Here is a 26,425-nt window from a genome sequence, read left to right as displayed (position 1 = left end):
TAACTCTTGTACAATTACAGAATTTTTAAAGTATTGGTCAAAAGGAAATAATCAGGATTATAGACATGCTTGTGTGTACAGAGAGACGTTACAATCCATCACTTTCTATTGTTGTTTGATTGCTGCATTCTACCATAAGTAACTATATTTTATGTTCTTCCTTGTTTGTAATCAAAATCAAAAATCCAGAAATAACTGGTATGGAGAAATACAGAATTTCTAGAAGTGGCCATTTAGTTGGTAGTTACAATCGATATGAAAGGCGGCTAGTATTCCAAATCATCAGAAGGGACCCACAATAGGAGAAGGCAGCTGAGGGTAGAGCAGCTCCCTGACTAGGAGTAATGAAAACTAGAACACATGGGAGGGTACTCACATTTCTAGCAAGTGGCCATAGTAATAGCAGTAATAATAAACAGTAGCTGCTCTTACTTTTGACTACCTACATTAGTCCAGGCCTTGATCAAGGCACTTCACATGGATTATCACCGTAAAAATATCCCTAAAAGTTGAGGCAAAGAAACCCGCCCAAGGTTCAAGAACTAGCTAAATTTAAAACAAAGTCTATTTAATACACCAAACTGTATTTTGTACCAAATTATTTAATGGCTGACATAGAAAGGGTCAAATCATGAAAATGACCTGGAACGGCCTGTGGATACGAGTAATTAAATGACATAAATAAAAGTTGATGCTTTGTTGTGATTTTAAGTGACCTTAGTACTTAGAAGTCTTTTATTTAAAAGTATTTTCTACTTTTTCATGACATTTTTTTTTGAATTTACCAATTCTATTTTTGTCTATTAAAATCTACTGATATGCATTTTTGGACAAGATGAGTCCTTCATGCTATTTCTTGACTACTATACTGAGTATATCCCATAGGATTCTGGTAGCAAGTGACCAAACATCCCATTCAAACAACCTTAAGCAAGAAAAGATGTTTCATTGGCTGATAGAACAAAGAAGGTCAGCTCACATTGCTTGCTACGGGTTTCAAACAATGTCATCAGGACCACTTTCTCCCTTTTCACTCCCCAGCACTGCACCCTTGGTGTTGGCTTTGGATTCAGCCTCCAAGTGGCTGCAAGACATCCACAGTAGTTCTCCCTCCTCTCTTCACAAAGTCAGGCTTCAGAAGGAGAACATCTGTGTGTGTCCCAGGAGCTCCATGAAAGGTCTCATAGAGTTCATTGACTCTTTTAGTATCACATGCTGTCCTTGAAGCAACCCTTGTGGCTGAGGGGCTGTGAAGAGTTGGCTGACTTAGGTGTAGGACCTACGCTCACCCCTGGGGCCAGCACCACTTAAGGCACACAGACAAGCAGAGGGCAAAGGATGACTGCCCAGAGGGAATTTGCAGCACTGCAGGTACCAGAAGAAAAGTTTACAGATAGCAGAAGTCAGGGTCTGTGTGATAAAACCAACAAAGAGGAGCCCCAACAATCTCTTCATGGCAGTTCTCACAAGTAAAGTCATAGTAGTACCTGGGAGGAATTTCAATATCCTCCCAGTAGACCCATAGAAACTTCATGGCAGGAACATCATGATTAAAATCAGTGTATGTTGTCTCATTGAGATGTACTCCCCAGGCTCCCACCGCGAAAGGAGAATTTCTCCTTTAGTGAACATGAATTACAGGTCTCAGAAATGTGCCATCATTCCAGAGAGAAGCTCTAATCCCAAAATGAAGAGTTCTGTTGTTTTAGGCCAGCGGGAGGAAACTGGACACTGGGAGTTATCGCCGAAATATGCATTGTGGCCTTAGTGAGCAAGTCACATGAATTTTTATGCTGTCTTCTCACTAAAAAACAAAACAAAACATAAAAACAGAACTCTGTTGAAACAATTTCCAGGAGAGAAAAAAAGCAGCCGGAAACTCAGGAGACAACGTTTAGGGAAGGGTTCATTAATCTAAACCTGAAAGTAAAAAGTCACAATTATCTTCAACTGAAGTCTGCTGTTGTCATAAATGACCACAGAAGTGGGTGGGAGATTTTCCCTATTAAGGGAAAAACAGTCTAAGATAGCAATGAATAGAGCTGGTGATCTTAATGGTCACCAATTTAACCAATTTTGAAAAGTTTTATAAAATACCTATCAGTTTCCTTGATATAAAAGGGAGGTTATAATTTTGAGAAATAGACATTCCTGTGATCCTCACATGGGCTGTTGGTCACTTACTAAAGAAAGCAGCAGGACCAGGTGCGGCGGCTCACACCTATAATCCCAGCACTTTGGGAGGTCGAGGCAGGTGGATCACCTGAGGTCAGGAGTTCGAGACCAGCCTGACCAACATGGTGAAACCCTGCCTCTACTAAAAAATATAAAAATTAGCCAGGCATGGTGGTGGATGCCTGTAATCCCAGCTACTCAGGAGGTTGAGGCAGGAGAATTGCTTGAACCTGGGAGATGGAGGTTGCAGTGAGCCAAGAACATGCCATTGTACTCCAGCCTGGGCAACAGAGCAAGACTCCTCAAAAAAAAAAAAAAAAAAAAAAAAAGAAAGAAAGAAAAAGAAAACGCAGCAGAACAGCATGTTTGGGTGCAATGATCTCTGAATGGGACACGAGTGCCTAACAGGCTAAGATTTAAAGGTAATGGCAGAGAAATCCCTACGGATGTGGTAGGAAGGAAGGGAACCAGAAGCAATTGCAGGTCGTAAGACAGGAAAATATCCGTAGGTGAAAAGCAAAAGGTTTCATTTTTCTTCCATTGAGATCCTAGGAGAAAATAAACACAAAAGAAAATTCAACAGCTGTATCTCTAATCCTCTTAGGCAAACAATTGATCTCTCCAAATCCCAACTGCTTCATCCATTTAAAGTAAATTCAAACCTTTCTTCTGAGAAGGAAGCCCTGCATCTTTTATGACTGAGAAATCTGAGTTACAAGTCTATTTGTCATCCACATTACTCAAATGATTTTGGTCAGATTTGGGAGACACTTCCAAGATTTGGGAGACACTTCCAAGATATTTGTTTTTCTAGTAATCTTTTTATGTTTCATAATAAATACTTGATTATGAGATTTTGAAGTTTGTTTCTGAAATTGAGGGAAAGATGATGCTAAGGAAGGCAGTAGAAATAACACCAAGAAAAGAAACTAATAAACATTCTGACACTTGTTTTGTAACCCCAGAAATGTTGGAGCTTTTGTTTACCAGATGAGTGTCAGGAGAATCCAATAAAAACATTTGCAAATAAATCTGTACTCTAGAATAGTATTAATAGAAACACAAGCTTTGAACACTGCCATAAAGTAAATCATATCAGCAGGGCCTCATGGGTCTTGTACCAGAGACAGAGGAATTCGGTCCACTCATGTTGCTTATCAGGAGATGCTGGGGCTCCCTCTACCCCTAGGGGGTGTCTCTCTACATTATGTTGTAGAGTAATGTTGGAAAACAAAGTTCAATGGACTCTACAGACAACAAAAATAACAGATGAACAATTAAACTAAAGTCGTGAATGCATCTTCTCTCAATGAAGGGAACAGGTAATTCATTTGAATTACCAAATTTTAACAAGGTTGTTATTTGCCATGGTTGAGGAAGCAATCTGACTTTAAAATCATTATAGATCTTTAAAGAAATACAATGTTATTCCACAGAATATGGATAAAATAAAAGCAAATTATGTATCAGAATGGGGATTGGCAATCTTGCCAAAGTCAGGGGGAAAGTCTTCTCTCTCCAGCTCCCTGAAGGTGGGAGAGTGTTTCCCAGCAGGAGGGAGGGGACAGGCTTTAGCTACCTTCATACCCTGTTGAGTGGCTGCTATTTTGGCCAAGTGGGACTCCAATGCTGCCTTAGGAGCAACGTCCCAATCTCCAGCTCCGGCATGTCTTAGGTACACGAAGCAGGCATTTCCACACCTTCTGTACCCACCCCACTGCACAGCCCTGACTAAGTGTGGAATCCTCCAACTCAAAAGGCCTTGAGCTGCACTAACGAAAGAAAGGAGTAATTCACTGGTGCCTTTAGTGTTGGTATTCAGAGCCCCAAAGCACCCTCCAAAGTCAATTTTTTTGATCATCCTATTAAGCAGAAAGAATACACCTCACCTTGCTTAGGGTAACAATGTGCTTAACAGATATATTTTGAATACTCATACTTGACACCTTCTGGTTTACAAATGAGTGGACTCTGGATAAATGAAGTTTAACATAATCAGTGAAAATGCTCATATTATCTAAACGTCTGACTTACAAGAAGTTACACAGAATTAAAATACTATCTACCAAAAACTCTGCTTAGTGATAATATGTAAGAGATGTTATAGCTACTCACTGATGAAATATTAAAGATTTTTAAAGTCCTCATGTTTACAAAAAAGTAAATTCAGCTTTGAAGAGATTTTGATCAAATGATAACAATTTTGAAACTGTAATTAGAGCTCTTAGGTAGAGGACTGGGGTAAATGTATCATATTCTGACATGATTTTCAGGATAACTAAAATGAGCACTGAACACAGAACCCTGTCAGGCACATCACCCACAGACCCATCCCTGGTAGCATTTTATACCAACGCAACCATAACAAATCACCCTAGCCAGACGTGTCAGCATCTTTGTTTCTCAGAAATGAATTTTGTATCGGTCTAACAAAGCACCTTTTACATTATAAATGGACTTCAAAAGGAAAATACTAAAGTTTGCTGAACTTTATTCACACACATTCATCTAACAAATATTTATTGAAGCTCTTAGACCCTATCGTGGCGGGGGAGGGGGGGACACAAAGCTACATGAGACAGTGCCTATATGCCAGGAGCTCACAATATTGAAGGGTAGAGATACATGTGTACCAGCCCCCTCCCCTCCCCTCTCCATCCTCCCTCCTTACTTAGATCAATGCCCCAGGTCACTCAGTCTTCCCTAGGGCTCTGTGGGACAGACACAGGATGGGCAAAGTGTACTTTGGTTGGCAGGATGAGGGGATTACTATGCGAGCTCCTTCTTTTCTTCTTTGTCCCCTTTGGGGTTGGATGGTTCATCTCTATGGAAGTTACCTTTACCTGTGAGGGACTAAGTGTACCTTTGCCTGCTCAGGCCATGAAAGAGAATGATGTCTTCAGGGAAAGCAGGTAAAACCCTCCATAACCTGTGGCCCCAATCCCATCTCTCCAGCCTTAAATCCTACTCCATTTCCGTTATATCCACTCACTCCTTTCTGAATACACTGCAGTTTGCTTTCATTCAAGCTATGTCCTACTGATCCATTCCTACTTGTCTAAGTCTTATTCATCTTTTCAAGGGTCATCTTCAATGCTTCTTCTTCCATCAAATGTTTCTTGATCTTTGTCCCTGACCTCACCCACTCTAATATACATTTTCCTCCTATGAGTCCTCATAACTGAGTTTATGTCAACCCCAAGGAATTTATTATGCTTCAACTTATATTAAACGATTTAGGGACTTCTTATTCATTCATTCTCATGAGACTGTAAAATGCTTGAGAGCAAGTCTGTATTTAATTTGCTTTTCCCTCACGGGACAAATCGGAGACAAGGTTGGCTTGCATTTTAAAATTTATTTATTTAACTAACATTTATTAAGCATAAACTCTGTGCCAGACATTGGGCTAGAGATTCAATAGTGAGTATCAATCATTTCTCCACCACCAAGGAATTGATACTGTAGTGACCAGATAGTCCATGATTAACAAATACCCGATAAGTTAATCAAAAGAGCACCCCTTATACCCATAAATATCTCTCCTTCTTAACCCTATTCTTTCTCCTCTGTATGCTCTTTTAAATTCATTTCCCTAAACAGTATCTAAAGGCTTCCTACCTAAGGAAAGACTGAAAATGAAGACAAAGGTTTAAAAAAAGAGATATGTTCTACTCTGAGCATTTCAACTGGTGGTTAAGGAGAATGCTTCTATCTTATGATTGACGTTTACGAGCCCCTATAGGCAAGAAAGGTAGCCTCCCCAGTGTCTTGTAAAATGGCAAGATTTTGTCTGAACAAATGGTACCATCTTTATAATGAAAATAATCATAATAATAAATGAGTAGCCTTTGTTGGAGATTTTTCCCATCAATAAAAATACTGAGAAGTTGAAAATGTTGACACTTCTAATGTCTGACAATGACTGAATAGGTGTTAATGACAGAAAGGTGAAAGGTAAGAGAAAGAAAGATGTCTTCAAAGATGAATAAACATCCTTCCTGCTCCTCCTTAGCATGGCTCTTCTTCTAAGGCCAGCCCCCAATTAAGTGGCAATGCTCATTAGGGTTGCATGCCAGTTTTTATGAGTTATTTTATACCATCCTATGGCTGCAACTATCAGCCCGAGACTCCTAAATCTGTATCTTCAGACCTTACTCTTTCTGAGCTCCAGATTCATATATCCAGCTGATGCTGGCATTTCTACCTGGAAGTCCATGGACGCAGCAAGCACTAAAAGTGAAATGTATTTTCTTTCCTCTTTCTCTCACTCTGCTTCTCCTCAACTGGTCTCTGTATTAGCAGGATCCTTTGCAAGGACTGCTCTCTGAAGTTGCCACCCCACCTTCAACACCAGGAATCATCCTACAATTCTCCCAGTCTCAGCTATAGCAGAGCTGCTTTTAGGAGGGACACTCTGAACCAGAGAGCAGAGTTAGAGGATCCTTCTCTCTACTGGTGTTGTACCATGTCCTATTTCTGTTAGACTCATATTACACTGTTTTGTAACTTTGTGTTGACTGACTAGATCGTGATTTTTGGAGCAGTGGTTCTCAGTCCTTGTCACGCATTGGAATCACCTGGGAAATTTTAAAACTACTAATGCCTGGAAACCACTCCACCCCCAACTCTATCCCTGAATGTAGTTTAATTCATATGTGGTACAGCCTCGACATTGGAAGTTTAAAAAAATCTCCCCAGATGATTTTTATGCAGTTAAAATTGAGAACTTCTGGACTTGAGAAGAGTAATTGCATCTTGATGATCTTTGTGTGTTACACATGTCAGGTATTGAATGAATAAACAATTACAACATCTACCCAGACACCTAAGTGAGAAGCCATAGAGCCCCAAACCCCATTCATCACCAATACCTGTCAACTGCACTTCTGAGAAGTCTCTTTTATCTACCTTCTCCTGTATACATAGAATAATTACTTTATTTCAGGCACTCATTTTTCTGCCAGATTATTACATTTTCCTCCTCATTGTCTTCTTGTCTTAGAGTTCCCCCCAAGTTTCCCTCTAAACTACCATTAGAGTTATCTTGCTAATAGTCTAAACATGTCCCCTTTCTGCTTAAAATGGATTTATGTTGCCTACACAATACAGTCTAAACTTTGCCAGATGAAATACTTAATTTTCCTCCTTCTCTGCCTGGCTACTTCTATTTCTGCTTCATGATTCATCTCAAACATCAACTCTTCTACCAGCTAAATCTTCCCCCACTCCACCTCTCCCAGGAAAAGTTATCATGCCCCCTCTTTGCCTCCACAGCACTTGGTATATGTCTCTCTTACAGCCTTTTCTATTGTATGTTGACATTATCTGCTTAAATATCTACGTCTCCTACATGAACTCTTTGAGGGCAGAAACTTGTCCTGTCATCTTTGTATCCTGATTGCATAGCATAGGTCTAGTTGGTACTTCAGTAAATATATATCAGATGAGAGGATAGATTAAGAGAGGAAGAAAGATAAAGGCAAATAATGGTGTTTCTATTTGGAGGAAGAAATAGCCCAAAAGGGTGAGGACAGAGGTGGGAAGCTCCTGGAGGAAAGCTAGATGCCTACTCTACAGGAATCTGTCCTCAGACATAGAAGCCCTGAGCAGTGGTGTCAGAGGCTGGAACACCTGGGTCAGGCCTAAGTGGCTGTTTGTCGCTACTGCCTTTGACCACAGCCTCCTTGTCAGTCCAGTGCTCCCTATGCAAAATGACCCCAAGCTGAGTGTATCTACCATTAGACATGACTCTGAACCATTTGATATTCCTGGGGAAAGCTTTTGGCCTTCCTTTTCCAAAATGATGTCTACACATTTAAAATTAACTTGTCACTCTAAAGAAACAAGAATTTACAACTTGGATTCTTTTTTTTTCTCACTTCAAAATTGGCCATATATCCTATGATTTGCTGTATTAATGTTGCAGTGTAGGAATGCTCTCTTCCCAGAGAACAACCAGAGATGACTATTCTTTAAGCCCTGAAATAGTCACGATCAGTCTGAATGCTTGCAGATGCATGTTTTATTAGTGGGGAATGAAAGGAGTTAATAACCTTTTTCTCTAGACCAAAGAAGGGTGGACCAACTTGCCTGTAGCATTGGCAACTTGTCTACACAACATGCCTCTTTTCATTGTTATACTTCCTGCCCAGGTTAGTCAGGAGGCTAATTATGAAACCAGTGTCTGTGATGATTACATGTTAGGTGTGAACTATACAGTCAGTGATAATTACAGTTATTAAAGTGACCATTTGTGTTTGATTGACAGAATACATGCATCTCTGTGGACAGCATAGTATTTCTTACCCCCTGGCATTACTCTACATCAGAATGTACTGCATTTCTGAGGAAACATAAGAAAGTATTTATGCGGCCGGGCGCGGTGGCTCACGCTTGTAATCCCAGCACTTTGGGAGGCCGAGGCGGGCGGATCATGAGGTCAGGAGATCGAGACCACGGTGAAACCCCGTCTCTACTAAAAATACAAAAAAATTAGCCGGGCGCGGTGGCGGGCGCCTGTAGTCCCAGCTACTCGGAGAGGCTGAGGCAGGAGAATGGCGTGAGCCCGGGAGGCGGAGCTTGCAGTGAGCCGAGATCGCACCACTGCACTCCAGCCTGGGTGACAGAGCGAGACTCCGTCTCAAAAAAAGAAAGAAGGAAAGAAAGAAAGAAAGAAAGAAAGTATTTATAAGAAAAGTTATGTGTTTCTGAGGATAAGAGGGAATCCTTTCATAAGGACCCTCGTTAGGCAGGTGATTTAGAGATGGGAGTGGTGAAGCCATCCTCACATGGTGAACAAGAATTCAGGACAGAAATATAGTTATAATTAAGTATTAATCAGGCTTCACTTTGACCTATTTCCTTGTAACTAAAGTTCACTGGATGTTGACCATTTACATCACCATTTTTCCTATAGATGGGACTTCTGACATTACAATCATAAGGCTTTTGTTTAAAAATTGCTTAATATATTTTTCAGATCCCAAATTCCAGTGAAACAGCTGACACCAACCAGTTTGAAGATCCACACAGAAGAACAGAATCAGCATGAGAATACAGTTTCATTTCCTTGTCCCATGGCTCCACCCTGTACTCTTTGACTTAACAACCATCTCCACACTTACGCCCACTCCAAAACCTTCAAAAACCCTATCCCTAAACTCCTTGGGGAGATGGATTTGAGGTTTCCTTCTATTTCCTCCTTCGGCAGCTCTATGATTAAACCTCTTTATCTTCTGCAACCTGCTGTCTCGGTATATTGACTTTCCAGGTATATCAGGCAACAGACCTATTGTGGTTACAGTGGTGGGGCAGTGGAGAAGTTTGGAAAACCAAAAGTGACCATGTGTTTAAAGCCCAGAAGTCCCTAAATTCACCCAGACCAGCTCTAACTCTGCTCAAGCCTTAGACAGAGAGGAAAACACATTCTATACTTAGAATACTGCTTTAAGAAATCCATTATTGTCCTCTGAACATGACTAAGAAGTATTAGGAGCCCATTTATTTAGCATTATCAATAATTAATTATTGAATACAACAGAAGAATTATTGCCTTTACATCATCAAATATTCATTAGATACTATTCAGACCTATAGTTACACACACAAACATACACACAGAAAGTGCTTTGTTCCACCTCACAAATGGCTATTTCCCAATAGTCTTCAAAGTAATAAGAAAAATTAGCATTGTCACCTACAGGTAGCATTACCGTCTCTGGGGCTGGCTCCACAATTAATGCCAATACGAAGAGGAAAAATGTCCCAGTGGAATATGGAGTTCTCCGTGCAGGTGTTTTCTGGTGGGACAACTTGAGGACTCTGGGTTTAAATTATTAACCAGTTGACAATTTCCAATTCCAACCTTCTCTACCATTTATGAAGAACAAACTTAAATGTCACTAAATGGTGCTAACATGACTTCGTGGTTTTCTAATTTTAATCTAAAACTAAAAGGTGAGCATCAGCACAGGTCCTGCATAGATAGTGAGTCTATAATAGTGCTGCCTAACCCAGAATTACCCCAAAACTGCTTTAGAAGTTTGCACACTGCTCTGCATTACTTGGCTAAATGTTCTGACATTCACATGGAACAAAACATTCTTGCTCATTGGTGGTTAGCAGTTCTCATTAAAGTTTGCCACTGATTCATGAAGAAAGGACTTAGTAGATCAAAAAGGAAAACATTCTTCATACATTATACAACTACTAAACTTGCACCTACTAATCAGTAACTTAGAACAATGTTCTTGCCAAAAGGCGTGTGAAAAGTAAGAAATTATACATGATAAGACAAAACTTAAGCTGTAAAAATGGAACACCTTGTTAAAATTAAGGGCGAAGCCTAAAGGCCAAAGTTCGAGCCTTCCCCCAATCCAGGCAGAGCCCAGGTCACCATAAGCAGCATCACTGACTTTATTTTTCTCCAAAATTTTCAAACCTTACCCTGCAAATGAATGTCTCATTCTCACTTTTCACTCTATGGTCCACTTTGGGCCACAGAGACAAGGAATGACTATTGCACACCCAGACATGTGCGTTTACAGACACCCATTAACAAAAGTCACAGCTAAGGATTCGAAGCTCTAGAGAGCTCCATGATCTGGGGGACGTATTTGAAGGTACTTCATATATTCTTGGCAATCGCTTATACTCAATGCTTTCAGTAGGTAACCTGAGAATGCAAAATAGAAGTCTGACCCTAAAACCCAGGGCCCTCTCTGGCGATGGTGCAAATCCACTTAATATTAGAATCAGGAAGATAAACCATTAATAAAACAAGTCCATCCAGCATAAAAAGAAACAGCCTCACCATCAGTTAATTTCATATCAAATCATATGTGAAATATTATTTTAAGAAGACATTTTGAAACCAAATGCAATTCTAAGTTTGCTAGGATTCTAGGATGCCAAACTTATCTGCCAGAAATAATATCTTCATCAATGTAGGCTTCTGTCTTAGAAAGCTTTCTAAACCTTACTAATAAATGCAAATTCCTCATGTTGACAGCAGCAGTATGTAGATTCTTACATTTGTTAAAAGCAGATTATTAGCTACTCCTCTTTTTTCTATTTTGTAAATTTCCAGTTGTTGTAAAATACTTTACATCAACTGTTCCAGTTGTTCTGACATTGTCAATTACTTTTTACGCTAGCTTTTTCTAACACAGACTGAAGAAAAAATGGGAAACTTTTTATTAAATGTAACTTCTCATTCACTCCTCTGACATCCATATCCAAGCCTGATTTTATTTCTAAAATGGCACAGACTTTTTCAGCTCATCTCATTCCTTACAGAAATGCCCACTCCATAAAAGGAAAAGTAAGACAGCAGCAAAATTCCGAAAGATAATTTGGGCACAGTGGTTTCTGAACAGAAGCCAACGTGATGAACACCAACTGGACTTTTCCAACACTCCCTCCCTCTGGAAGTCTATTTATTCTGCACTGACTGGAAACCATTCAGCAGTGTTGGATCTGTGACCTTCTCCTACACCTCTTCAATGCAGGAGGACATTAAAACACAAGCTGCAAATCCAGCCAGAGGGAAACTGCTGCCCTGGACCTGAGGCCTCTTTCATATTCAAAGACTGACTTCAATTGACTGGGGGTCCATATAAATAATATATTTCTAAACCAAAAGAGCTTCCCTGAGCAATTATTCTCATCAGAAAAGTTTCTATGAGGTGTCAAGAGAATTATTTTAAGAAATGTTTTTAGAAGTTTCTTGACCTCAGAATTTTTTCAATGTGTCAACTTGGGCTGATCCCCAATAACAACAATCCATAGCTTAGTCAGATTTCAGGTTGTAAAGTATGTGGCATTTTTAAGAAGGCTCCTCCCCACTGTCCTTCAAACATATGCCAAAAGTAAACACAAGTTCAAGCCCATTGTTGTGTTTTTCAACTACAAATTTTCTCTCTTTCTTTCCTTCCTCTACCATCACCTCAAAATTCAATCAGCAGAAGGTAGAAATGAGTAGGAACCATCTAACCTTATGGGACACCACTCAAGGGTTTTCTTGCCTTAGATTTGCAAGTATTTCAGATCCTTGATTGTCCTAAAAATTTACAGTTTGATCTGGCAGTAATCTCTGGGTAAATCCAAAAAAGAAAATGCCACTCTTCTAAAATGATGAAAAATAATCTCTTCAAAAACAGGAAGGGTCAATCTTGGAGATCCACAGGAAACTCTGTGTTTTTCTCTGGCCAATTGAGGACACACTCGGTTCCAGATGTAAAACCGAGGCAGAACTGAAAATAATGGGAATAAGAGGTTACACTCTGCAGGATGAACGAATTCTGGCATAATATAAACTTCCTGAGAAAACATGAGTATAAGTGACACTTTGCTAGAAATAGGTTAGGCTAACAGAGTAGGAAAATAGCTGGAGTTGACAAAAATGCAATAATTTCATCTCTGCTTATGAAATTCAGTGCCATCTTTAAATAGCTAATTTTTTTCTGACTCCTAATCAATAAATAAGATCCAAAATATTCTTTGAAATTTACAGTGAAATGAGGAATAAATGATTCCTAAATCACCATTATCTCTTCATTTTATTTATTAAATCAGTATTAAAAATAATCCATTACATGCAAAACATTAAGCTATATGCATAATGTCTCTACAAATTTAAATTATCTCTGAACCCAGTGTACAAGGGTTCCCTTTCCTCTACATTTGCTCTGACTCATTTTCCTTATGCTTTCTTTTAGTAGTTTTATGGTTTCAGGTCTTGTGTGTAAGTCTTTAATCCATTTTGAGTTAACTTTGTGTATGGTGTAAGGCAAGGGTCCAACTTTGTTATTTTGAATGTGGATATCCAATTTTCCCAACATCATTTATTAAAGAAACTTTCTCTCCCCATGTATGTTCTTGGCACTCTTGTCAAAGATTAGTTGACTATGTATGTATGGGTTTATTTCTGAGTTCTCTATTCTGTTCTATTGGTCTGTGTGTCTGTTTTTATGACAGTGCCATATTGTTTTGATTATCACAGCTTTGAAATACAGTTTAAAATCAGGGAGTGTGATGCCTCTTATTTTGTTATTTCTTAAAATCTCTCTAGTTACTTGGAGTGTTTTTTGGTTTCATGCAAACTTTAGGGTTTTTTTTTATTACTTAAAAAAAGTCTTTTTTTAATACTGTAAGTTGTGGGATACATCTGCAAAATGTGCAAGTTTGTTACATAGGTATACATGTGCCACAGTGGTTTGCTGTACCCATCAACCCAACATTTATATTAGGTATGACTCCTAATGCTATCCCTCCTCTTGCCTCCCACCCCCGACAGGCCCTGAGTGTAATGTTCCCCTTCTTGTGCCCATATGTTCTCATTGTTCAACTCCCACTTATTAGTGAGAACATGTGGTGTTTGATTTTCTGTTCCTGTGTTAGTTTGCTGAGAATGATGGTTTCCAGCTTCATCCATGTTCCTGCAAAGGACATGAACTCATCCTTTTTATGGCTGCATAGTATTCCATGGTGTATATGCGCCACATTTTCTTTATCCAATCTATTATTGACAGACATTTGGGTTGGTTTCAAGTCTTTGTTATTGTGAATAGTGCCACAATAAACATACATGTTAATGTGTCTTTATAGTAGAGTGATTTATAATCCTTTGGGTATATACCCAGTATGGGATTGCTGGGTCAAAGGGTATTTCTAGTCCTAGATCCTTGAGGAATCACCACACTGTCTTCCACAATGATTGAACTAATTTACAATCTCACCAACAGTGTAAAAGCATTCCTATTTCTCCACATCCTCTCCAGCATCTGTTGTTTCCTGACTTTTTGATGATTGCCATTCTAACTGGCATGAGATGGTATCTCATTGTGGTTTGATTTGCATTTCTCTAACGACCAGTGTTGATGAGCATCGTTTCATATGTTTGTTAGCTGCATGAATGTCTTCTTTTGAGAAGTGTCTGTTCATATCCTTTGCCCAGTTTTTGATGGTTTTTTTTTTTCTTGTAAATTTGTTTAAGTTCCTTGTAGATTCTGGATATTAGCCCTTTGTCAGATGGACAGATTGCAAAAATTTTCTCCCATTCTGTAGGTTGCCTGTTCACTCTGATGATTGTTTCTATTGCTGTGCAGAAGCTCTTTAGTTTAATTAGATCCCATTTGTCAATTTTGGCTTTTGTTGCCATTGCTTTTGGTGTTTTCGTCATGAAGTCTTTGCCCATGCCTATGTCCTGAATGGTATTGCCTAGGCTTTCTTTTAGGGTTTTATGGTTTTAGGTCTTACTTTTAGGTCTTTAATCCATCTTGAATTAATTTTTGTATAAGGTGTAAGGAAGGGGTCCAGTTTCAGTTTTCTGCATATGGCTAGCCAGTTTTCCAAATACCATTTATTAAATAGGGAATCCTTTCCCCATTGCTTGTTTTTGTTAGGTTTGTCAAAGATCAGATGGTTGTAGACGTGTGGTGTTATTTCTGAGGACTCTGTTCTGTCCCATTGTTCTATATATCTGTTTTGGTAACAGTACCATGCTGTTTTTGCTGTTTTTGCAGTATGGTTTGAAGTCAGCTAGCGTGATGCCTCCAGCTTTGTTCTTTTTGCTTAAGATAGTCTTGGTTACATGGGCTCTTTTTTGCTCCATACGAAATTTAAGGTAGTTTTTTCTACTTCTGTGAAGAAAGTCAATGGTAGCTTGATGGGAATAGCATTGAATCAATAAATTACTTTGGGCAGTATGGCCATTTTCATGATACTGATTCTTCCTATCCATGGGCATGAAATGTTTTTCCATTTGTTTGTGTCCTCTCTTATTTCCTTGTGCAGTGGTTTGTAGTTCTCCTTGAAGAGGTCCTTTACGTCTCTTTTTAGTTGTAGTCATAAGTATTCTATTCTCTTTGTAAGAATTGTGAATAGGAGTTCACTCATGATTTGGCTCTCTGTTTGTCTGTTATTGGTGTATAGGTATGCTTGTGATTTTTGCACATTGATTTTGTATCCTGAGACTTTGCTGAAGTTGCTTATCAGCTTAAGGTGTTCTGGTGGTGAGACAATGGGGTTTTATAAATATATAATCATGTCATCTGCAAACAGAGACAATTTGACGTCCTCTCTTCCTATTTTAATACCCTGTATTTCTTTCCTTGCCTGATTGCCCTGGCCAGAACTTCCAACACTATGTTGAATAAAAGTAGTGAGAGAGGGCATCCTTGTCTTGTGCCAGTTTTCAAAGGGAATCCTTCCAGCTTTTGCCCATTCAGTATGATATTGTCTGTGGGTTTTTCATAAATAGCTCTTATTATTTTGAGATATGTTCCATCCATCAATACCTAGTTTATTGACTGTTTTTAGCATGAAGAGGTGCTGAATTTTATCAAAGGCCTTTTCTGCATCTATTGAGATAATCATGTGGTTCTGTTTATGTGATGGATTACATTTATTGATTTGCATATGTTGAACCAGCCTTACTTTCCAGGGATGAAGCCAACTTGATCATGGTGGATAAGTTTTTTAATGTGCTGCTGGATTCGGTTTGCCAGTGTTTTATTGAGGATTTTCACATTTATGTTCATCAGGGATATTGGCCTGACGTTTTCTTTTTTTGTTGTGTCTCTGCCAGGTTTTGGTATCAGGATGATGCTGGCATCATAAAATGAGTTAAGGAGGAGTCCCTCTTTTTATATTGTTTGGAATAGTTTCAGAAGGAATGGTATCAGCTCCTCTTTGTACCTCTGGTAGAATGAGGCTGTGAACCCATCTGGTCCTGGGCTTTTTTTGGTCGGTAGGCTACTAATTACTGCCTCAACTTCAGAACTTGTTATTTGTCCATTCAGGGATTCGATTTCTTCCTGTTTAGTCTTGGGAGGGTGTATGTGTCCAGGAATTTATCCATTTCTTCTAGATTTTCTAGCTTATTTGCATAGGAGTGTTTATAGTATTCTCTCATGGTCTTTGGTATTTCTGTGGGATCAGTGGTGATATCCCCTTAATCATTTCTTATTGTGTATATTTGATTCTTCTCTCTTTTTTCTTTATTAGTCTGGCTAGCAGTCTATCTATTTTGTTAATCTTTTCAAAAAACTAGCTCCTGGATTCATTAATTTTCTGAAGGATTTTCTTGTCTTTATCTCCCTCAGTTCTGCTCTAATCTTAGTTATTTCTTATCTCCTGCTAGCTTTTGAATTTGTTTGCTCTTGCTTCTCTAGTTCTTTTAATTGTGATGTTAGGGCATCAATTTTAGAACTTTCCCACTTTCTCATGAGGGTGTTTATAGTGCTAAAATTTACCTATAAACACTGCTTTAGCTGTGTCCCAGAGATTCTGGTACATTGTCTCTTTGTTCTCATTGGTTTCAAATAACTTGTTTATTTCTACCTTAATTTCATTATTTACCAAGTAGCCATTCAGGAGCAGGTTGTTGAATTTCCATGTAGTTGTGTGGTTTTGAGTGAGTTTCTTAATCCCGAGTTCTAATTTGATTGCACTGTGGTCTGAGAGACTGTTATGATTTCTGTTCTTTTGCATTTTCTGAGGAGTGTTTTACTATTAATTATGTGGTCAATTTTAGAAGAAGTTCTATGTGGTGCTGAGAAGAATGTATATTCTGTTGATTTGGGGTGGAGACTTCTACAGATGTCTATTAGGTCCACTTGGTCCAGAGCTGATTTCAAGTCCTGAATATCTTTGTTAATTTTCTGTCTTGTTGATCTATCGACTATTGACAGTGGGGTTTTAAAGTATCCCCCTATTTTGTGTGGGAGTCTAAGTGTCTTTGTAGGTCTCTAAGAACTTGCTTTATGAATCTGGGTGCTCCTGTATTGGATGCATATATATTTAGGATAGTTAACTCCTCTTGTTGCATTGATCCCTTTACAAATACGTAATGCCCTTGTCTTTTTGACTTTTGTTGGTTTAAAGTGTGTTTTATCAGACTAGGATTGCAACCTTTCCTTTTTTTGCCTTCCTTTGCTTGATAAATCTTCCCCCATCCCTTTATTTTGAGCCCATGTGTGTCTTTGCACATGGGATGGGTTTCCTGGATACAGCACACCAATGGGTCTTGAATCTTTATCCAGTTTGCCAGTCTGTGTCTTTTAATTGGGACGTTTAGCCCATTTATATTTAAGGTTAATATTGTTATGTGTTAATCTGATCCTGTCATTATTATGCTAGCTGGTTATTTTGCCCATTAGTTGATACAGTTTCTTCATAGTATCAATGATCTTTACATTTTGGTATGTTTTTGCAGTGGCTAGTACTAGTTTTTCCTTTCCGTAATTAGTGCTTCTTTCAGGAGCTCTTGTCAGGCAGGTCTGGTGGTGACAAAATTCCTCAACATTTGCTTGTCTGTAAAGGATTTTATTTCTCTGCTTATGAAGCTTAGCTTGGCTGGATATGAAATTCCGGGTTGAAAATTCTTTTAAGATGTTGAATACTGGCTCCCACTCTCTTCTGGCTTGTAGGATTTCTGCAGAGACAGATCCACTGTTAGCCTGATGGGCTTCCCTTTGTGGGTAACCTGACCTTTCTCTCTGGCTGCCTTAAATTTTTTTTCCTTCATTTCCTCCTTGGTGAATCTGAAACTCATGGTTTTTGATAGGGATTGCATTGAATCTATAGATCACTTTGGGTAGCATGAACATTTTAACAATATTCTTTCAATCCATGTGTAAACCAAAAATAAAATTTTAAGCCCCCCATCTGACTGATGGACCTACCCCTTGACCAAAGACATTCCAAAATTAACCTGGAAAACTACTTAAGGCCGTGGTGGGAAGTAAGGGTCAGACATGATTCATTATGCCATCTCCCTTTGGAATTCAGGCACAGTTGACCAGCAATAACATTAAAACAGAGATCCTGAGACTGATGAAACATACTTTTGTTTTTTTCTTTTTTTGAGATGTTGTCTCACTCTGTCACCCAGGCTAGAGTGCAGTGGCATGATCTCAGCTCACTGCAAGCTCTGCCTCATGGGTTCACACCATTCTCCTGCCTCAGCCTTCCAAGTAGCTGGGACTACAAGCACCTGCCACCACGCCCGGCTAATTTTTTGTATTTTTATTACAGACAGGGTTTCACCATGTTAGCCAGGATGGTCTCGATCTCCTGACCTCATGATCTGCCCACCTCGGCCTCCCAAAGTGCTGGATTACAGAAACAGACTTTTTATAGCAATCGGACACCAAGTTCCAGCCTGACTCTACTGTAGCATCACATAACACACAGCAGGCCCTGAAAGAAATTGAAGTATTTTACCCCAAAATATATTTTTAGACATATTTTGAGATGGCCTTGCAAAGCTATCTCTTGTGGGGATTATCTACATTCTGTAGAGAACCCCCTTTTCTTTCCAGGTTGTTCCTCTGATCCAGGAGCGAATTAACTAAGAGTCTCCCACTTTTTTAGGTCTAATAAGAGTTCTGAAGTCTGCTATTTGAAGGCTTCATCTGCATGATAAAACCTTGGCCTCCACAACCCCTTATCTTAATCCAGACGTTCCTTTCTATTGATTCCACTTCTTTAGATAGTGACTCTTTCAACCAATTTCCAATTAGAAAATCTTTGAATCCACCTATGACCTGCAAGCCCTCACTTCCAGTTATCTCCCCTTTCTGGACCAAACCAATGTATATCTTACACGTATTGATTGATGTCTTATGTCTCCCTAAATGTGTAAAACCAAGCTATAGCCCAATCACTTTGGCACATGTTCTCAGGATCTCCTGGGGCTGTGTTACGGGCCATTAGTCACTCATATTTGGCTCAGAATAAGTCCCTTTAAATATTTTACAGAGCGTGACTCTTTTCATCAATACATGAACACAGGATATCTTTCCATTGATTTGTGTTTTCTTCCATTTTTTCCTTATTGTTTTATGGTTTTCAGCGTACAGCCTTTTAAGTGCTTGGTTAAATTTATCTCTAAATATTTTTTATGCTATTATAAATGGGATTTTTTATTTCTTTTACATGTAGTTTGTTAATGCATAGAAATGCCACTGATTTTTATGTGTTCATTTTTATCTTGCAACATTACCGAATTTGTTTATCAGGGTTCTGGTAGTTTTTTCTACTTATAAAATCACATCATCTGCAAACAAAGACAATTTTACTTCTTACTTTCCAATTTGGATGCCTTTTATTTCTTTTTCTTGCCTAATTGCTCTCATCAGGACTTCCAGTACTATGTTGAACAGAAGTGGGGAGAGTAAAGCATCCTTATTTCTAATCTTAGAAAAATAATTTCAGTTTTTCACCATTGAGTATGGTGTTACCTGTGAGCTTGTCTTATGTGCTTTTTATTATGTTGAGATACACTCCTACTATATCCATTTGTTGAGAGGTTTTATCATAAAAGAATCTTGAATTTTGTCAAATGCTTTTTTTGCAACTATTATGATAAGCATATGATTTTATCTTTTCTTCTGCTAATGTGGTGTATCATATTTATGGATTTCATATGACATGTTTTTTGAAAATAATCAATGTTATGTCACATATTTTCACCACTTTGCAAAGCAAACATGATATTTTATCTTGATAACTATTAGCCAAATTTCATCACAATTAATTCTTTCCTAAGCATATTTATGACAAGTTAATTAAGAAAAATGGGAAATGCTGACTATCCCACCTAAAATAAAAAGAAAAAAAATCGTTTATTTCCTTCAGTCAAGAAAATATAAGCTTCTCTAAGTGACAGAAAAAAATTAAGTGTTATCCAGTGTTCAGCAACAATATTCTTTATACATAGGAAAAGTTAACCTTGAGTAAGAAATAGGCTCATCGATAGCAGAACTGAACATGAGTTACAAAAGTTTGCATGCCTAGAGCCTATACTATAATATCTGAGCCAACCAGACTCCTGGCCACAATGGTGCTCACATCTTCCTAAACAAGGCGGAAATCACCTCCTATATGGCATGCTTCTAGATATGTGGCAGGAAACACTTTAAAGTGGTGACAAGAATTTGCACTAGATGATTCTTTATTTAGAATGTCATTAGGAGAAACAGTTTTGACCTTCAGATAGGAACAGACCTTCAAATTTTCCTTTGGAATTGAAGTATGCAGCAGCTTTATACTTTTAACATTAAGAATTTTTAATATCCAAAACCTAACCAATTTGTAGCTGGAGCTCAAGTCAGCCTGACCGTACAAAATAGATATTTCCAGAAAAGACTCCAAAAAATAATTGCTTTACTACACTAAAATTCAGTTAGGTACTTTTTATAACCACAAATATTAACGTAACCTCAACTCTTTTAAGGCTCTTACCACAAGTGTATACTAATCCACTTCACTGTCCCACGTATGTAGCATAACATCTTTTAGGGAGAAAGATTACTGTTTCCAACTCCACCGAAGCATTTCTTGGAGAATATATTAGCAAAATATATTATGTGATAAAAGATTTGTATTCGAAATATGCAATGAACTCATAAAACTCAACAAAAAGATAATAAACAACCCAATTAATAAGGACAGAAGATCTGAAAACCTCCCCAGAGAAAACCCAAACTCTTTATGGATTGTACATAAGCATATGAAAAGATGCTCAACATTACATGTCATTAAGAAATTACAAATTAAAGTAACAATGGACTATCACTACATCACTATTAGAATGGCTAAAATACAAAAACAATACTAGCAATACCAAATGCTGGTGAAGGTGCAGAACAATAGAAACTCTCATTCGTTTATTGCTGGTGGACCTGCAAAATGGTGCAGCCACTTTGGAAGACAGTTCAAAAGTTTCTACAAAGCTAAGAATGCTCTTACCGTAAGATTTGGCAATAGTTCCTCTAGGTATTTACTTGATTGGGCTGAAAACTTATGTCCACACAAAACTAAATGTAGTCTCACCATAGGATCTAGCCATTATGCTCATTGGTATTTATCCAAATAAGTTGAAGAAGTTATGTCCACACACAGACAAAAAAAACTGCATACGAATGTTTTAGCAACTCTATTCACAATTGCCAAAATTTGGAAGCAACACAGATGTCCTTCAATAGGTCAATAGATAAACAAACTGTGGTATGTTCTTACAGTGGAATACTACTCAATGATAAAAAGAAATGAGCTATCAAGCCATACAAAGGCATAGAGGAATCTTAAATGCAATTTGCTAAGTAAAAGAGGTCAGTCTGAAAAGGCCACATACTGTCTGATTTCAACTATATTGCATTCTTAGAAAAGGCAAAACTATAGAGACAGTAAAAAAGGTCAGCTGTTGCCAAGAGTTTGGAAGGAATGGAGATGAATAGGTGAGCACAGGGGATTTGTAGAGCAGTGAAACAATTCTGTATGATACTTTAATGATGGGTTCATGAGATTACATGTTCGAGAAAATTCATAAAACAATGCAAAACAAAGAATATAATTTCACGTAAACTATGGACTTTAGGTAATAGTAATTGATATGGTTTGGCTCTGTGTCCCCACCCAAATCTCATGTTGAATTGTAATCCCTATTGTCGGAGGAGGGGTCTGGTAGGAGGTCACTGAATTATGGGGACAGACTTCCCCATTTTTGTTCTTGTGATAGACTTCTCATGAGATGTGGTTGTTTGAAAGTGTGTAGCATCTCGCCCTTTGCTCTCTCTGTCTCCCCTGCCAGCCATGTGAAGATGTGTTTGCTTCCCCTTCACCTTCCTCCATGATTGTAAGTTTCCTGAGGCATCCCCAGCCATGCCTCCTAAACAGCCTGCAGAACTGTGAGTCAATTAAATCTCTTCTCTTCTTAAATTACCCAGATTCAGGTAGTTCTTTACATCAGTGTGAGAATGGACTAATACAGTAATATGCCAATATTAATCATTCATTAGTTGGAATAAAGGTACCACAAGAGTGCAAAATATTGTAGGTGTGCTGGGGAAGATAGCATATGGGAACTCTGTACTATCTACTCAGGTTTTATGTCTAAAAAATAAAGTCTAAGAATTAAGAAGGAAAAGCAAGTCAAGTAGTCTGTATTTTAATTTAGCTGATTACTCTCTGATGAGATGCTTTACACTTGGTCTGACCCTTTGCTCTATGAAGAAAAAAGTTTATTCTGTACAATGCCTGGGATTGGTTGTTAAGGCAATTGGAAGCCATTCATTGACATGTGTCATGTTAGCTTAATAATCTACACATCGATTCTGCTTGGTCCACCTGCATGCCTGAGCACACAGATCAGGAACAAAGGGCAGGAGAAGAGAGTGGAAGAGATGGTATTTGCGCTACCCAGGGCCTTCAGGAACATTTGCAGAGAATCAGTTGCAGCAACTGTTAGTCATCACAGGTTACCCTGGAAGACTGATCTGCTTTATAGAGTAGGGTGTCAGTGAAGATGTTTACAGCAGTAAGCACAACGGCGGATGTTTTCGTAGCTAGCACTAGTCACCTAGGCAGGGAACAACCAGGCCTGGAGAGTCAGGGAAGGGATTTACAGGTGCCTCTGTATTTCAGGAAGCTCTCCCATGATCTGCAAATGACTTTCCCTCACACTAAGAAAGTTGGGGCTTACTTGGTGGTCAAAATGATCAACAAGGGTCCTTTTGCCAAAGTAATAGAAGGGCTGGGTCTCCCCATGGGTGAAAAGGCAAGTACACATTGACAAATAGATCCAACTCTCATGCCCATCCATTATCTGATATGATATTAAGTAGAAAATGATAATTTTTCTATTTCATAGCTTGCTCTACAACCTAGATTTTCTGAGAAGGCTCAAATCATTTTAAATCAATAAAAATCTTGAAGTTTTGATTATCTGTTAGCTCAGAAACATGTGTGTTCCAGCTAAGTGTGTTTACATATATTATTTTCACAACAGATACAAATAAATTCAAAGAAATAAGATTTTAAAAATCACATTGTGACTTGTTTTATTTTCTTATCCAAATAAAATGCTTCTTTCCATATTTAATTATTTTTATTTCTGATTCAACTACTTTTTTGGCTGTGGTTGAAATATGTTCCAAGACGTAATATATTTGTTATCTTTATTAATAAATATGTTCTTTATAATTAAAAAGACAATCACATCAGCTTTGCTGACAGCTATGTCAGAAAAGTTGACAAAAAGACCAAATAGATTGCTGAAATATAATTACATTTTAGTATAGTTAGTATCAATTCTTAATTACTAAAACGTTAGATTTAGATATTTATTAAGGTATGATACTTTATTCACATCCTAATTTTACAAAATTATATTATAAAATTTCTGTTACTACTTATTCTCCTTGTTTTGTACTTAAAGAAAAAAAGCCAGCTTTGGCTGTTTTTATTAGTAACCTTCACTGAGCATCATTTACACCCTCAATTATTTAGGTAGCGATCAAAGGCATCAGCAAGAAGAAAGCCAAGCAAGACTCCTATGTTCTAAAGAACAGAAAATGTGAATCTTGGATCCAGTAAATTGTTAAATACCCTAACGTTGCCCAGCTACAAACCCTGGAGACCAAGAACTCTTATTACATGATGATGGAGCTATGCCTCAGTGGCAACCTCCTGGACAGGATCTGGGATCAAAAGAAACTAAGTGAAAGGGAAGTGAAGATGATCTTCAGGCAGATGTTGTCTGCAATGGAGCATCTACACTGGCATGGAATGGTACACAAGGACTATGCATTTTTTTTCTTCTCAGGCAGGAAAAGCCACCAAAGCCCTCATGTTTATGAAACCCTTGACATGTCAATCACTGACAGTGAGCCCAGCACAGGCTCTATAGCTAAATGCAAACTAAGGGAAGATCGGTGCCTTGAGAAGTTTCTCACTGAGTATGCCATCCAGGGGAAAGCAGGCCCCAGCTCACAGGGCTCACAGAGCTGACCCAAGAGTAACAAATTCTTCCTCTCCTTACAGTGTTTAGGTAGAAACTTACATTTTGTGAAAACTATGATTGCAGTTTAGAGGAAGACTTTAATTTTCTTATAAACAAAATATATAAAAGTCATAAAATGTGGCACTGATAAGTGTGGGAGGGATTTCTGCAAATTTTTGTGGACATAATGATTTGGAGGAAACTCTGATTGAGGCCAGCTTATGGTATTAGCTGGTTTACAATGTGTCTGTTCTTCCCATCCATCCAGATTTTTTAAATGCCTTATAAAATGTGTTACGATTTGGGAAAGATCATAGATACTAATTCCCAAGATCCCTCATACACTAAACTATACATAACTCATTCCACAGCATTGTTTTCTGTCTCCCTTTTCACTTCAGTAGAACTCCAGAGGCCAGAAAAGGATTTCAAGTCATTCTGTAACTTACTGCTAGAGTTTTTCTTCGCTAGTCATCCTTGCATTCTTATCATATGTGACCCCTTTCCATAGCACACAAAAATACTTATATGTTTCCTTGAATGGGAGAAACTCCAGAAAAGGAGAATAGTGAACTTAATATCAGAGACACACTAAAGATACATATCCAAACGAGTCTTGTAAGGGAAATGGTTTCTGACAAACTTCTGATTATTGTTTAAACAAATGACTTGATCACATGTTCAATTGCTTAATGATGTCAAGCTTATAATCACTACACATGGGTGTGTATGTAACACATCCATGGCTAGAGAAGGTGAAAGTCCCTGCTGCTTTTCACAGTGAGGCCCAAGAATAAGAAGGCAGAAAACTCCACTCAGGGGGCCTCCCATGCATTGCTTCACACAGCTCAGAAGACCCCACTCTCTGCCTACCTTCTGCATAACCGTGCCTTCTCCTCCTTGGAAAAGCCTGCACACCAAAGGACAGAAGAGACAGACAGAACAAACAACTTCCATAAAATGCTCGGTGGAGGCAAGGAGTAAACGCCATCTGAAAACATAATCTTGTTTCTAGTGTTTACGCTTTAATTCTTTGTTTTAAGCCCTCCCTGACTGCCTCTTCTGCTTATGGTTAAAATATACAGAGATCACTTACTGCATACATTATCTTTGCATGTGGTGATGCATATGCAAATATATTATGTTATTTAATACTCTTGACTCTCCAGTGAAGTGTTGGTAATCTCCATTCCCACAGATATTTGGATGCCATCATTAATGCCTCTGAGGCCTCACAAATTAGGGGTCCTTCTCAGGGACCATGCTTACGGGACTCTGCCCCACTCCCACTGTGAGACTCACACAAGTGGATGACTGAGAGAAAAACTTAGAAGACTATCATTTTATTTTTTTTCAATTAGTTCATTCTTTAAAAGACAAATGGCTCATATTCACATAATATTTGATGATAATACTCCTATCTTCTTCCACACAGTCTCCTAAGGAGGTTCTTCTCAGATATTTAGGGTATTGGTTCAGTTAAGCCAAGTTTTTTCTGCCTAAAATGCTGGACAGGAGAAAAGTGCTCTGCATGATTTATCCTGAGTCCCATGTTCCTGACAGACAATCCTGAAAATGATGCTATCTTTATACAAGATTCTGCCCAGTTGCCTAGGAGTTATTTTGTGATTTTAAGTGCGTTCGTTCCAACTATGGCTTGATTAGAAAAAGAGAAACTCCATTTCTTTGATTAATTTCCTAATGATTCATATAAAGACTCCTTATCATTCATTTCTCCTACTAAGAAATGAATAATAGGGAACTTTATATGAATAATTATATTTTATAAATAAATATATTTTAATATTTATTTTATAAATAAATATATTTCAATATTTTATTTTATGAATAAATATATTTTAATATGTTATTTAGTTTTCCTTTTAAATGTTTTATTTTTTACTTTCGTAGGTACATAGTAGGTATATATATTTATGGGGTACATAAGATGTTTTGATAAAAGCAGGCAATGTGAAATAATCACATCATGGAAAATGGGGTATCCTTCCCCGTTTATCCTTTGTGCTACAAACAATCCAGTTATACTCTTTTCATTATTTTTAAATGTACAGTTAAATTATTGGCTAGAGTCACCCTGTTGTACTATCAAATGGTAGGTCTTATTCACTCTTTATATTTTTTTTGAATCCATTAATCATTCCCACCTTCTCTCTAAGCCACACCTCCCCACTCAGTCCTCACTACTCTTCCCAGCCTCTGCGGTCTCATATTTTAATACAAGATGATTCCCAAATGAGTGGTCTGCCCTTTTCAAGTCAAAACTATGAACAGAAAGCTGAAAGAATATTGTCTCATCTGCTGGTGCTTTTTTTTTCTGGAAACTTGGGGAATTTAATCCATTATCAATTTTAAGGCTGAAGCCAAGAAAGGATCCACTTTAGCATAAAGTGCAATATTCTGAAACAGCAGCCCCCAACCTGTTTGGCACCAGGGACCAGT

This window comes from Nomascus leucogenys, chromosome 18 (assembly GCF_006542625.1).
Source record: "Nomascus leucogenys isolate Asia chromosome 18, Asia_NLE_v1, whole genome shotgun sequence".
NCBI lineage: Eukaryota > Metazoa > Chordata > Mammalia > Primates > Hylobatidae > Nomascus > Nomascus leucogenys.
The sequence above is the reverse complement of the archived record's forward strand: the minus strand, read 5'-3'. Positions refer to the sequence as shown.